We start from the raw sequence: 15538 nt of genomic DNA on the forward strand, positions 1-15538 counted from the left end.
GTGCTTTAGAGGATCACCCTTCCAAGATAAGGAATCTCCACAAAGGTTATTGTCATGACCAAAGGGGCTTATGGACAGTTACATACTGCCTACAGTTTTCCTTTTAATTCTGAATATCTTGGATGGAAAATGTGAAATTAATTTAGTCCAGTAAGGACTTCTCAAATGAGACCAGATGCAGTGGTTAGAGCTGAATCAGAGATTGATGATCAGCCTAAACTAGATTCACCTAAATCTGATTTCTCATCTGCTTTATATCCCATCCCACCACCAATTTTCTCTTTTATCCTCCATCCATTCAGTGTCTTACTAAGCTCTTTGGTGTGTTCTTGCCAGCTTTAAAAGCTGATTTAGGCAGGCATGTGCTAAAGTCTTTGTAAAAAGATTTTTAATACTGGATGTTTCCTTTGGTCAGAGAACTACAAAGCTTCAACAAGCTGTGGTAAGGCTTTATTTTTGCTTTCTGTTGATCCACCTGGAACTGTTTTGCATGTGTTCTGTGGCTGTCTCTAGCAAAGTAAAAAATTCTGGCTGTATTCTTTTTCTGGATTTTTGTATTTTACATTATATAGCAGAGTTAAATACTTATTAACAACATCCTACAACAAGAAAAATGTTAAACATACAGTAAAGTTTTGTTACTACTCTGCGCTAGGGAGAAAAGCTTTATTTGAAGTTGTGCATCTGCATCTCCTATGAAAGATGATTCTGGTCATTTTGGATAGTGAACTATCTATACATGTGGGCATGTTCTGGTTCTTAGTCTGGAAACTCTAAGATGACTAAATGTCAGCTATTTTCCCTGGAGACCATGAACAAATAAAAGTTTAGTCCTCTGGGGCACAAGTTTTGGTTATTAGTGTCCATGCACCAAATTCCCTGATTCCTAATTTCGTGTTAGCTATTGTGCTATTAAAATCAAATAAAACAAAACTGCTGTAATATTCTCCTTTTTCTATCTGTTATTTAGAGATGAGCATTACTTTTAATAAAGTTCCCCAAATGATCTTTTTCAGGTGTATAAAGAAAGCAGAAATTTTCAATTCCAATAGACAAATGTACATTATGGAGGTAAAATTTTAATTTTTAGGAAGCCTTGCACTTTTGTTTTTGTGTGTGGCTTTTGTTTTTGTTGCTTGTTTTTTTAATTCAAAGACATATGTTGACTGAAGAGGTGGCTTTATATGGGGAAAATAAAGGACATTTACATCTATCTATCTATTTCTATCAGTATCAAGGAAAGAATTTAAGGAAAGGCCTTGGTAACTAATGTTTCTCTAATGACAAATTACCAGTGCTTTTGTGGGAAGGGAAAAGTCTCAAGATTTTGAACTACAGAAATAGCCATGCATGTAGGTGTTCCATTATCTGACAAACAGAAAATGTAATTTTAGCATTATAACTGCTTTTTCTGTATAATTTTTCAACCTCTGAATTGGATTGACCTATAGCTTGTATTTGGAGTTTGAAACCCTTGAAGTATGGGCAATATCTTACATTTGAATGTTTGATTTGTTTGTAGTGATTGGATTTTACTTTATTTGGGGAAGCTCCAGACCTTAAATTACAACCTAAAAAATCAGTAACTCTGTATATGTTTATAATACATATTTGACTTAAAAGGCTTCTTTTATTCTATAGTGGGACTATTGCACCAGTATTTAGCATATTGATTCTTTAGCTATTTCTATAACCTACACAACTGATTTCTCTGCTATTTTCAAATTCTTGTGATGTGGGGATGGTTAATAGTTACATTATAAAAAAGAAACCACCCAAACCTGTAATCACTGTCACTTTCTAAAAGAACAAGATTATTTACTTTCCATTTCTTGCCTTCATTTTGTGAGACTATTCTGCACAGATGAATCCAATTTTCAGAATAGTGATCTTCCTGCAAGAAAATCTAATACAAGAGAGCAACATCAAACTGACAGGAAGATTGAATGGGTAATATATGCCCTCTTCTTTTTAATGTGGAGTATCTTTATGATACTGTGGCCTGTGGTCTACAACTTTGACCCACATCTTTCTTTTTAGTTAACCTCCATCAACTATTTAATATAGCTTCACATGTTTGTCATGTGAATCTGTAATTAATGCCATTCTATTCCCCATGTTAATATGTTCACTGAAAATGATATAGAAGGAAGGGCACTTAGATCTACAGAGAATTAATTAGCATGTAATTTTCAGCATATCATCTAGTGTTAATTAGCAGTTAAACCATCTTCTAGTGCACGACCTGCTGATTTAAATACAGCATTCTGTTACAGTGGCCCTGGAGGATAATGTCTTGAAAGGGTATTCTCTTGAAAATGGAACTCCTTGTTTGTCTCTCTATTTCTTTGTGCCTTAACATCAGATCTTTGTCAGCCCTTTCCCCCACACAAAAGCCCCTTTACTTAAGTGATCAGTAAGCAGCAATTTTGATATTAATCAGAAAAGATAATGATAGATTTAAGCATGCCAAATCAATGTGCTGCCTGATGGAGGTGTGATAACTGTGTTGTTAAAGGAGGGTCACATCCTCCCTGATGGATCTCTAACTGCAGTAACTTCAGCTTTGCATCTTTCTTTAAACACATAAAATTCTACCATGAGAAACTCTAATACTGGCTAGCTGAGTTGTTCAGGAACTATCTCTTTTTACACAGTTGTAGTGTATCAGCTTATATTTCTTGTGAAAAAAACAAGTGCTATATTACATTTTAACTACCTGGCTTAATCTGCTTATGTTTTGCTATTCCTCTTTTCTTAAGTAGTGAGTGATCCTTTAAATTTTTTATTTCATCAGTGTAAAAATATCTAAAGCTCTATTTTATTGAGCACTTCCATCACCCTGAATACCTCTATTATACTGCTTTTGAGGTCTTATTTTTCTATGCAATCCAATTCCCTTGACCTCAGAAGAGTATTTATTCCTGGTATCCATGCTTTATATTATAAAGGCTTTACCCTGGTGTGTCATCAAAGCTATTGCTGTGAAGTGGTGAGTTTTAGTACTGTGAAATTGAACTCTTTCATGGTGATAGAGAACAACTCACCCTAGTTCTTCAACTAGTTGATGATGGATTAGGAGATGAAACCAAGTGAGAAGTTTCTTGTGCTCCTTCTTGTGCTGCTGGTGTTTTTTTGGATGTGTATGTGTTTTTTTGCTTTTCTTGTTTTGTTTTGGTTGGATTATTTTTTCTTAATATTTCCAAGGTCAAGTGTTACAGTGCAGGATGCTATTAAACTGGAAAAAAATAGTCTCTTGAACAGAAAAGATGACTTATACTTATCCAGCAAATGTCCAACTTTTGAGTTTCTGGAATGAGAAGTCTCTTAATGACGAAAAAAGCAATCCCCTCAGTTGTCACCAGAATTGTGCAGATTCTCAATAGCAGTTATCAGAGGGGCAATATATGACAGACACCCAGAATATGTTTTAAGATGTCTCAGATGGTTGCAATGAACTTCTGCCTAAATCAAAGATGGATTGTAAATCTGTTCATTGCTATTATGAAGTGTTTTTGAGGGCAGTTAGAAAAGACTGTGCTTTTTGATTAAGTGGTAAGTAACTTAGTGAACTCTTTAGATCAAAAATTTATTCTTCTTTGCAAATTATTGCATTGTCCAAGAGCTGATCTCAACTTCATCAATGTATTCATTGTTCAGTTCTAAAATACTCTGTCACTATGGATTCATCAAGAATTTAGTGCAGGTAGCTAAACATTGCTTTTATTTGCTCTCCATGGGAAAGATTGAAGCTGCACTTGATAGAATTAATTTCTGAATAATTCTGTACACCTGTAAAAAAAAAATCACAGCCTGCTCAACCAGACCACTCTAAGCTATCAGTGGTAAGTTTAAGTACTGATATTTCCCTGACCTGTGACCTGTTCGAACACTTTTCTCTCCAGCCATCCTGAAGCAGCACTGGCTAGTGCTAGTACTCTGCTGGCTACTGAAACTGAGCTCAGAGTGTGGAAAGCATTTCCAAAGCATTGTGTGGCTCAGTCCTCAAACTGTTTCATGTGATGTGTTTCTGGCCTGTCTGCTGGACTCCCTTTAGCTGATAAGGGTTGGGCCAGGAAGAGGCATCAGTGGGGGTTATCAGTGCTGAGCTGTGCTGTGGGGCTGGAGGAGCTGTGTAGGGTGAATTGCTGGGACAATAGTGTTGTGGTTCTTTGGTCATTTGTTTTTCCTCTGGCAGAATTTGGGATATCATTGTTTTCAGGCATGGCAAAGGAACAGAACTGTTTCCTTTTCACTGTGTTTGTTAAACTTGGAACATTTCAGATTCTGCATTTGTAATTTTTTTTTCCTGATTACTAGGAAGGAAATCTTGGTCCTTTAAATTAAATACACAACCTTTAAAACACTTTTGTGTGTATTTAAAATGCTTTAAAATTACTGTGTGTTCAAGACAGTGTGGGGCAATATCTGAGACTGAGAGAGACTATTCTTACTCTGGTAAGTCTCTTTTTGAAAATCAGAGGTAGGCAATACCTACTGAAAATATTAAATGATCAAGCCCATCTATATTTTATATACAATGAAGTAACACCAGTGTTAGAATGTTGCAGTTTGTTCATATAACCTGTGCTACTTCCTCAGCAAGAATTAGCGCTCATTTCCAGACCCTAATGGATTTGTTGAAATCTATTCTGATTATGACACCCATCCAAAAAAAGTTTGGGCTGAAGCTTACAAAAATTGTTCCTTCATTGTATTTCCCACTTTTTTTCTCTGCAAAAATTTCTTGTAACTACTTCTCTAATACAAAATAGCCAGTTTCTCTTTCCCTGGTGTTCAGAGCCTATTACAAACCCTCTGATTGCAAAATCTTGAGTTCCCACTGTCAGCGCTGTTTCAATTCCCAGTTTCTAGGTCACATTAAAATACTATGGAAGTAGCTTTTATTCATCTTTGCCTGTTTAAATGTCTCATTTATGGGCTCCTGGCATGGCATTCACACTGAAAAGTGTTACTGCTTGTATGAGTAAGTGGCACAAACAGACTTTGCAGAAGCCTGTAAGCTGTAATTTGCTGGATGATGAAAAGGGGACATAGGGTAAGGTTGGTCCAATACGCTCTCTTTATCACCAAAGGCTGAAGTGTTGAGAGGGGGGAAAAGGAGATGAACAACAAAGAAAATCTTCTTTGTTGACTGCCTAATGATCTAAATGTTTTGTTTGCTGAAATAGAAGACTGTGGTTTTTAACACTTCCATGTTCCTTGTGTCAGCAGGGACCATGATGCATCTCTTGGCCTAAATAGGAATGAATTAGGTTATTTGATTAGAATGCTGTTGTAACTCTACTTCTTGTACACATTTCTGATTAGTTCCTAAGTTGATGTCTATAACTAAACTAGAGCTTTTAGAAAGAATTGAAATTTGAGTATTGCCTGCAGGCTTATAAAGAATCAAAAATTTCCAGCAAATCGTCATGTAACAGTCCTGTGAAGATGCAGCTCAGCAGCTTGAGCCGTCTTCTAGTCTAATAAAATCCCAATATAAGATTAATTATTTATTGCTGCCAATTTTGATTATTGCTATATTTATGTTACTATAAAAGTAATTTATGATACTATATAAAGATGAGGCAAATTCTGAAGAACATGATGAAAATTAAAATATGTTCTGGAGAACCTATGAAAATTAATTTTTTTTTTAGTTGTTGTGTAATAAAACCTGTAATTATTCGCCTAACTGGAACATAAAACCTAGGGTTTTAAGAAGTATGTTTACATTTTTTTTTTTCCCTGCAGTAGAAAAAATACTGCCTGTGGCAGAAGGTGCTATTTCAAATTTTTAGGCACTGTGGAAGGATGCAAGAATGGAGCTGTGACTCTTGAAACTTACTTCAAGAGCAAACAACAGTAGCTGGGGCAAGCTGTGCCCAAGCGGCTGTGAGGTAGGACTGGGACAAGCCTTGCCAAGGACCTGTGTTTGGGATGGTCCTTGTGAGTCAAACTCTGCTGTGAAAGCCAGGCAGGCCCTGCCATAATGAGCTTGCTTCCAATGCCAGGGCTGGAACTGTTGCACTGTAGTGTCTGAACATGGTTTCCCAAAATGGTTGATGTGTTCCCACTCTCTTCTGTACCAGAGAACATTAGCTCAGCAGCTGATTGACAAATGTAAAACTCCTAATCTTGATTTGAAGTCTGCACCTTTTAGATTTGTTTGTGATATTTCTGGTTTAAATTGGGATTGGTGTGAGAAGCTGCATCTACAATGAAGAAAACACTTCTATTTCTGGTCTGTTTCACACAGACAGCCTGAAAGGCTTCCGCTTGGATGGAAACAGGTCACATTTCATCCCAAAGCAATTGAAATGACAGCTACAAATTCTGTAAAAAGTTTATAACAAGTCTTCTGACAGATACTCAAATAAGGAGTATTGGAGACCAGCAATAGAATGTTCATAATGGCCCTCATCGTACCAATCCTGGTCAGGTACAAATTCTACCAATCTTACTGATCCTAGAAAATACTTTAATGAATAAGTAGTTGAATTGCAATTCAAAATAAGGTATCGAAATAAGGGAGGAAGGAAAGCAATCTCTTTCTTGGCCTCTCAAAATTCTCACCTGTTCCTGTGTCATTAATATATTCCAGGAATGGCATATATTCCTTCTATATGACACACTCTGGTTTTTTCCTTAACTGCTCTTAACACCTGCAGATTATTCCTTGAATCTCAATTTACTGTGGGCAGATTTTGGATGTATGGAGCATCTGGGGCTGGTACTGGAACTGTAGAAGAGAAATTATGTTAGAGCAAGTAAGATGATTGCCCACATTGCAGGCAATGTCAGTATTAAGGAACCAGTGAAAAAATGGTGTGTTTTGCTCTCTGGAAAATCCCTGGATGAGAACAAAAGCTGCCAACATGCTTATGATGCTCTCCAAAAAGCAGCCTAAAAGTGTTTGAAGTGATCTCCACATAGTTAAGAAGATTTCTGAGTTCAAATCCTTTAAAGAAGAGTGATGTATTCAGCTGTTTTAGTGTGAGCAGAAACATTAGTTGCAATTTAGGTTCTGAGGAAGAAAATTATCTACTTTCTGTTCTCTCTGAAGGTGCCTTGGATTTTTAATCACTTGGTGCTGGGACCAGTGCAGTGTTCAATTAGTGCACTCAGTGCCTGATATTAATCTGTTTTTCTCAGAGTAGTAGCACTGTCACTCCACTTTGGTACATGTGTACTTGGAGTAAATGCACACTGAAGGCAATCAAAACTGTATGTAAGCTTGTAGGGGCAAAATTTAGCATTCACAGTTGAAACGGTGACACAACAAGGACCAAGTGTAGTCAAGTGGGAAAAGCTCTTTTTCCAGAAGACCTTAGATGAGGTTAGTGACACTTAAATAATACCATGGAAAATTCATTCTTTTCAGCAAGTCCCAGTCTGTCAGGAGGCTGACAATCTAATAGGTTTAATCTCTGGAGGTCTGAAATGAGACTGGCCAGCTGTGGTTCATGGATCACCAATAGTACATGGTAGTCCATGTGTTACAAAGGGATTAGGGAAGAATACATTTATCTTCAGGCAACTATGCATTTCTAGTTGTTTTAAGGACTTACAGAACCTTCAGAAATAATTATTTTTCCTCTTGCTGATGGAAATAAAGATATCAAGCACTTTGCCTGTCCTGTGCTGCAATGTCTTTCTTTTCTCCTACTTTTTGCAGGACATTTTACTCTTCTGAAATGGAAAGAAGGGAAGTGAGGCTGCAAAGGCCAACCTTGAATCTCAAAATGACCAGGGAAGTTTGAAGTTGTTTCTAAGAGAGGAAGATACGGGACTCGCAATCCTCAGCAGTCAGGAAAAAGCAAATATTACAATTTCATAGACATAGCCAAGCACAGTGGAATTCATTTTATTTTTTTCCTTAGAACTGTCCTACTTTGATGCTGCAGAAGGATGGTCACACAAGGGAACATGTCTTGTGGGTGAGAGTTTGAGAGTGCTGCTGGCCAGGAAAGGAGATGTGCTCTAAGAAGTGGCCTGAATATGTAGTCTAAGATCATCTTTTAAATATCATAATATCCCTAGGGTGCTATCACTGACTAGCAAAGAAGTCACTAAATTATTACAGTTTCCAGTTTTGTTGTTTAAGCATGTAACCTGATTCTCCTTACTCAGTATTGACATTTGATTCCAGAACTTTCGTCTTTGCTGATTGGGACTCAGATATTTCTCCCATGACTTCTAATAATGCTTTCTTTGGTCTTGAGAGGTCTTAAATAAAAAAGAATTAATTTAATACATTTTTTTTTTTCTAAGCTCTTGCAGCTCTAATAAGAGAGTATTGCAAAACCTCTATGTTAAAATTTAAATAGCAGGGAAGAAAAGGTGGGCAGGAGGCAGTAAGAAAAAAAGCACAATGGAGGATAAAAGAAGGAGATAATGGTCTATAAGCTCTTTGTGGCAAGGAAGGATTCCTTGTGCAGAACAGCACACCAGTGGGCCTAATTAATGCCTGTTACTTTCCACTTAAGGCTTGTTCTGAAACTGCTGGCAAGAAGCAAAGAGAAAATGAGAGGAAGAAAGAAATTCTGGAAGGGAAATGCAGAAAACACAGCACAAATACCTCCCTTGACATTCCTGCTTTAGACTATAGGAACTTCTTGGAAGTAGAGGTTCCTACAGCTCATGATGACAGTGGCTGTAAACTGGGGGCACAATAATGTTGAGATAGGGAAGGGGAGAATACCTTTACCTTTTCTTGTGAGATTTGTCCCCTGGTAGTCTTATCATGGGTTTATTATGAGGTGATATAAGCTGTGGAAACTGGTAACAGGCTTCAAGAGGACATGTCAATGTGTGTGTTGCTGAGGCCAAGAAGGAAAATAGAATGGAACCTGGTTTCTCTGGCTTGTGAAAGTACAGAATCAAAATAGAACAGGAAGTACCTGAAATAGAGCAGCTGTTCAGCTAAATGGTGTTTTAATGCAAAACTATCCCTTTTAAGTTTTTTTTCTAAATTATTATGAAGATCTTAGCAATATTTATAACAATACAAATTACTTTTCTGGGCATTGTTTTATAGACAGATTTATTTATACATGGTTGTTTATTTGCCATCTGAATTGTCGCTGTGATACTATCTTGTATCACATTATCTGGTGTGAGAGAATAGTCTGATCTGTCTGAAAAATGGAGCTGATATGTAAACTGTGTATGTCAAAGGCATTTATCTAGTGAGTGCCATGTCATACGCTCACAGAGAGCAAATTTCAGAAATTAGCTTTTTTTTGGAAATAATATCTAAACTCATCTCTTAAAATCATGAGTGATCCCTGTTCAAACCTATAATTGTGTGCTGGGGAGGCATCCACTAGTGGCATCCAGACTGAACAGCGATGCTTCAGCACTTGTCCATCACTGCAGTTCCTCCCCACAGACCCCACAGACCCCCAAAGCTGCTGCTTTGGGAACTGCAGAAGGGATGAGTAGCATGGCACTGCTGCCTTGGGGTCTGCTCACGTTTCATGTGCTGGACTGGAACTTGCCCTGTTAACCTTTGGCCTAAAGGTAATCCATGGTTTATACAAGTTAAGATATTTATTTATTAGCCTCATTCACATGAAAGAACTATAATTTTGCTCTGATTCAAATGCAGTATGTACTGGTATTAGGGCTATGCTTTTCTTTGTTTTGGCAGGACATAAGGATATAGGTATGAGAGAATTGATTATATTCCATTCTATGCATTTGGAGACAGAGCCAGTAATAAGCTAGTTAGCAGTTTCACATAATCTCATTGGCTTCAGCAGCTTTATCCTTTTCTTGCACTATAAATGAAAAAGACTCAGTCCATTAACATTTAAATTGGAGATACAGATTCCTGATGTAAACTGTTTGCATTGACATTAATAGTGGGCACAGCCCATTAGTGTGAGCTCATATTAGCAACATCTTAATAATCATGGCAGAGCTTTTTTTAAAGTTATGGGAATTTCACTGTAGCATATAATTAAATGTGTATGGAATTTTTATTGTTTATAATTAAGATGCATGATCTTTGTTTATTATAGCATTAGAAAGTACTGTAATAGCTCTGAAAAGCACTGGTTGTCATGTGGTACTCTTTAATTATGGAAAAATACTATAACACTTCAGGTTGGGCTGATTAAAGCAATTAGCACAAAATTATAATTGGATGCTATTAAAGTATGTAAAAATATTTACAAGCCTCCTCATGACTATGGGAATTGGGACTTAAATGTTTTTCTTCTTAAGGAGATGCAATTTTATGTCTTTCCTGTTGCTATACAAGAAAAAATTCTCCACAAATCTATTAGTTTCTTATTGGGCAATGTTACCAGGTTCCTATGAGTGTGCATGTATTTAAAGCTATTCTCAAATCCTTTAAAATCTGAAAGTATGCCTGTTGATCTTATTCATAAAAGCATATTCATCTGTATCCGTCTAACCAATACTTAAGCAGTGTGGAAATTCGATCCTTCTTTTCTTAACAGATCTAAAATTCATGTTCCTCTACCTAGACTATGATAAGATTTTCTCCTGTCCCATTGCCTTCACTTAGGAAACACTAATTTTTACTTCAATTCAGTTTTTGGCACAATATTTTGTGGCACCTTAATATTTTCCTTTTGGTTTTTACATGGGCAAATATGGGACATCTCTGTCATCCCTTCTTGTTCTGATGGTTTGGGTTCTGTGTGGATCCCAGAGGTATTCATCATTTTAGGGTAGCTGAAACGAGAAACATCAGCAACTGAAATATGAAGATCAAGAGGCTGGAGGGAATAAGGCCTTAAATATTTTTAATTTAAATTATTCTGTCATCTTCTGGGGTTTGGATCTTTGGCGTGCACTGAAGTGAAGCTTCCCTTCACAACCATACACAAAAGGAACTCAAGTACTTAAGAAATAAAATAAACTGTTATTGGTAGTACAGGGATGGCTGTTTCTCTCTGAGCTGTTACTTCTTGAAATAGTTTCTTATTGTTTTCACAGTAATGTCTCCAGTTCCTTCTTGAACCTGCTGTTCCTGGGAAGTGGGGAGATGTGATGATAACAGAGTTCTGTAAGCAACAAGTAGTGGGGAAATGTCATCTGTTTTAATAAAAATGTAAGTTTTTGGTCTCAAAATCTTTTTCTGCTTCTGTACATAATGCATTTAAATATTTCAGTCCATTTTACTTTTTCCTGAAAGAAGCTCTGAGGCATTTCTGCCTCATATCTGCCTCAGTAAGGAAAGTGGAATGATATTGTTTCAGCTGGGAGATGTCCCATTTGATATGATAATAGATTGTGTTCTCAGTGTTTTTGTTTTGTTTTGTTTCTCTCACCGACTCTATTTGTGTAGTGATGAGAATTCTCTGGCAAATTATGAGATGTGATATTTTCCTCAGCCAGGGATGTACTCCCTAAAACTGTATTAAAATATGTCTTTCTTCAATGTTCCATGTCAGTGCCTTGCTTATCTCTATATGTGTACCTTTCTTCTCCTAATTTTCTGTTCTCCACTTAAATCTGAGGAGTCTGAGTTTTCACCACAAACAGGTGCCAGCCCTCTCCATATGCTACACAGACAATTTAATCTGAATGCAGCTTAGTGGTTCTGGTGAGTTGTTGCAGATGTTTTTGTTTGTTCGTATTAATTTAAATAATATAAATCCAAATAATGAAATTAAACCAAAACTCTTTCTGTGTTGTCACATTGTAAAGGAGTGTACAGGTTATGTGGATGTCATAATTTATTGTCATTTGTTGTCATTTATTAATGACAAGTAACACCTGGGTGGTCCCAAGGATTACACTTCAGTTTGAACTGTTAGGATGCTGACAACTAAATATTTCCTTTTCCTTAAAAAATCTTGCTTAACTGATGGTATAAATTCTTTCAAATTAGGTACTCTACCCACCAGAACTTTAGTGAGAAACTGCTCTATCCACCCATTTTTGTACTTTGGTGTAGAAATTTTAACTTTTCCCTAGACACTGGCTTGTTTCATTTTTCTTTCATTTTGACAGAAGTTTGGACTACTGCTTTCTTATTAAATAGAATAAAAAAAAATACACCTATCGTTGCAGGTGATAATGAAATTGGGATTCTTTTCCATGTCTAGAAAAGAATGCTGTAATGAAATTTTGCTTTTTAGCTACAGCAATTATGTGCTGTAATGTATAGACACTCCTCTCCCTTATTCATAGATGAGTTGTTTAAATTAATGTACTATAAGCCCTGATGAGATTTTGGGGTGAAGTACAAAACAGCTGAGAGGGATGATGTTCAGCCATCTAATTGCCTAAATTTAATTTTTTGATTCTTACATTCAGTGACAAATCTGTCAAGACACAAAAACTTGTCCCCTTCTGCCTGTCTCAGATGTTCAGGTTTTGGTCCCAAATACAATAATTAGCAGTATCACAATGAGAGCAGAATTCAGTGACCACTGTTATTTCATGGTTTCAGCAGCTCCGTCTCACTGGGACCGCTTTGAATTTTTCACTCAACTTAGCAAGATGGTCTTTGATACACTTTTCATTATTAAGCTAATAGGAAGGCTCATGGAGGACTTTAAAATGGATTCAACTGTGAAATCAGTAGGTAATATACATAATGAGGCCATTGCTACAGCTGTGCTGCTTGGTAGAGTTAAGCTACAACGAAACTTGAAATTGGCTTTGGCTTGAATTAGACCTTTATCTGTGAACAGCAGAGTTATTTGGAATATCAGGCAAACAATCTGAGATTTCTTAATCAGCCTAAGTTGTCTATGGGTAACTGATCTTGCACAGCTGATTTGGGGGAAGGGGAAACGACCCTCCTCTTTCCTTGTTTTTCACGAGCAAAGTGGCAACAAAACCTCCTATTTCTCCCATCTATCTCCTCTGAGGTTCTGACTATAAACTAGTTTCTTCTTTCTCCTACCTGCTTGTGGATTTCAGGCTTCCTTTCCTATCTAAACTATCACAAGGCTTCTCATGGTAATACAATGGTATGGTATGGTTCTGTCTGAAAAGACTGAGTGGGTCTCATCTTGCAAACACCTCAGTGTTTTCAGATTTTGCTGTGATTGTCAATCACTTGCTGATATAACAAGGCAACTAAAATTAATTTTCCAAGTTCTCTAAATCTGTCTGTGAATTTCTGTAGTTGTAAAGCCATAAAATGGTGCCCAGCCTTGTGAAAAGATGGATGTTCTTGTGGCTAAGACTGGTGGGGGGAGAGCAGAGCGAGGAAATCAAGGCTTGGTTCTTCTCTCTCTGTCGCATACCTTTCATGCCTTATAGCATGTCACTTAGTCTGTGTGTCTCTGTAGGGATCTCGTAACTACTTGTACCTGTAGGGATAATAGCCCTTCTTCTCTCCTCTGATCCATCCCATTGTTTTGGTTTGTGAACTCTTGCTAGTAAAATACTGTTTTTTACAGTGTGTGTGCTATGAGATGATATCTATATTGTTTCCTTCAAGCTGTGCTATAAATATTTTTGAGAATTGTCTGTCAAAATATTTTTAAAAACAAAAAAAATGTATTTTTAGGAAAATAATGCTCCCATGCTTCCGTTGTTGTTGTTTTGGAGTGAGTTTTTTTGGTTGGTTTGCGGTTTTTTGGGTTTGGGTTGTGGGGGTTTTTTTGTAGCCCACAAAGAAAGCACAGCCAGCATTTCCTGAACTAGTCTGTGGTTTTCCTCTCTGCATGAATTGCTGTGCTGCATCATGGAATTGTGTTCTACCATGAGAGAGAGAAAAACTGGGAATCCACAGGAGCTTGTCTTCAACATTCTCATGAGGGGAAGTGGAGGAGCAAATGCTCATCTTGTTGCTCTTGTGACCAGATACAAGACTCAAGGAAATGGTGTGGAGCTGAGCTGGGGAAGGTTTAGGTCAGATATCAGGAAAATATTCTTTACCCAGAGGACGGTTGGGCATGGAACAGGCTCCCCAGGGAAATGGTCACAGCACCAAGGCTGCCGGAGTTCAACAAGTGTGTTTGGACAATGTTCTTGGGCACAGGGTGTGATTGTTGGGGTGTCCTGTGCAGGGCTGGAGGTTGGACTCGATGATCCTGGTGAATCCCTTCCAAGTCAGCATATTTTATGGTTCTGTAAATAAAGGGATCAAAAGGAAGAACAACAATTCTAGTGACTGTACCTTAATTGTTTTCTGACCAGGAATTAATGTTTCTAATCCTAGCTTCTTGAAAGGTTTAATTTGAATATGTTTTGTTTATTATAAATGTACAGAAACTTTATTGTCTGTGAAACAGGCAAATAGTTATTGAATCTATATGTTGAATTTAAACAAGGGGTGATAGAGAGATTTCAAGGGGGACAAAAGTTCAAATTTAGGTCCTGAGTTTTTGTTTTGGGAGGTTTTACTGGCAGGTGCTATTTAGTGTGTTTAGTGCAGTAACCATGGACGGTGTGATGTTGTAAGAACACAGCTATTCCTGGTCACACTTACAGGCTTGAAGAAGTAACACACATATAATAAAGAGAATCTGTGCCTGAGGAAATGCAAATGATTATGCAGTTGTGAAAATTAACATTAGTCTGAACTTCTTGCAAACAATCTGGGAGACCTAGTAAAATAAAGTGTAGTTTCTGTAGTGCTGCCTGAGCTCATGCAAAACACTTTGTGGTTTTATATTTGGGTATAATGAAAGCTCATTCTCTCAGAGAAATGAGAGTACCATGGCCTCTAAAGGACAGGAAGAAGGCATCCTTTAGAATAAAGATGGGGAGAGAGTGGAAGAGGGAGACTCAAGATTCCTAAAATAGCTTTTTTGGTTTTGGGGCATCTCACAGTGGAATATACAGTGAAGCCTAAGAGTTAGAAGACTGATTAGTCTTTTCTTGAGCCAGTGAGCTTTTACTTTTTTATGTGTTTCTCCAGAAAACAGCTAAAATCTCTAAGCCTTCTTTTTGACAGAAGCAGATGAATTCAGGGAATTCTAATTCTGGAATATTAGCCAGAAATTGGGAAACCTGCTTTTAACAAAGTACAGAAAAAATATATGCTTGAAACTTCAATAACTAATAGTGGTAGAGTAATCTGGAACTAGGACTCCCCTTATCTAGCACAAATTTTTGACAATTGGCCACACAGAATTCTTAGTATTATTTTAAATACCCTGAAATGTTTAATGAAATGTTTTCAGTTTTAAGAATAGGAGCATATCCCAACACTCTTGAACAGAAAGTTGCAATGCCAGAAATCCCTAAGGAAGTCTGTTCCTGCTATGAGATCCTGGGCAGGGTGACTTGAATAAAACTGTGAATGCTTCAGGTCTCATCCAAATTGAGCGAACTCTGAACCTTAGAGATTCACACACCAGCAGCTTCTTTGATGTGAAAGAGTTTGTGAGGCAAATCCAGGGAAATTTATTGTATATCAAAGATTTTTGCCACCGCCCAGCTGTGGGACAATGCCTGGCACTGGTGTGGGAGCAAGGCATAGGGTAGGATGCCTTCTGCTCTGATGTGGGGCACAGCTACTGCTGAGCAAAAAGAATAAGGCTGGACCACAAGTCATGACAGTTCAAAGCATTACAGGGTTTGAGCTAAT

At 37.3% G+C, this 15538-nt stretch overlaps 1 long non-coding RNA gene across 1 annotated transcript; it reads left to right on the top strand.

Moving 5' to 3' along the window:
• The first annotated feature begins 333 nt into the window (after positions 1–333).
• On the top strand, positions 334–7857 carry LOC131560333 (uncharacterized). Its single transcript, XR_009274955.1, has 3 exons — positions 334–442; positions 1017–1071; positions 7682–7857. It is a non-coding gene; the product is annotated as an uncharacterized LOC131560333 (long non-coding RNA).
• The last annotated feature ends 7681 nt before the right edge of the window (positions 7858–15538 follow it).

The sequence above is a fragment of the Ammospiza caudacuta genome, chromosome 7 (genome assembly GCF_027887145.1).
Source record: "Ammospiza caudacuta isolate bAmmCau1 chromosome 7, bAmmCau1.pri, whole genome shotgun sequence".
Classification (NCBI taxonomy): domain Eukaryota; kingdom Metazoa; phylum Chordata; class Aves; order Passeriformes; family Passerellidae; genus Ammospiza; species Ammospiza caudacuta.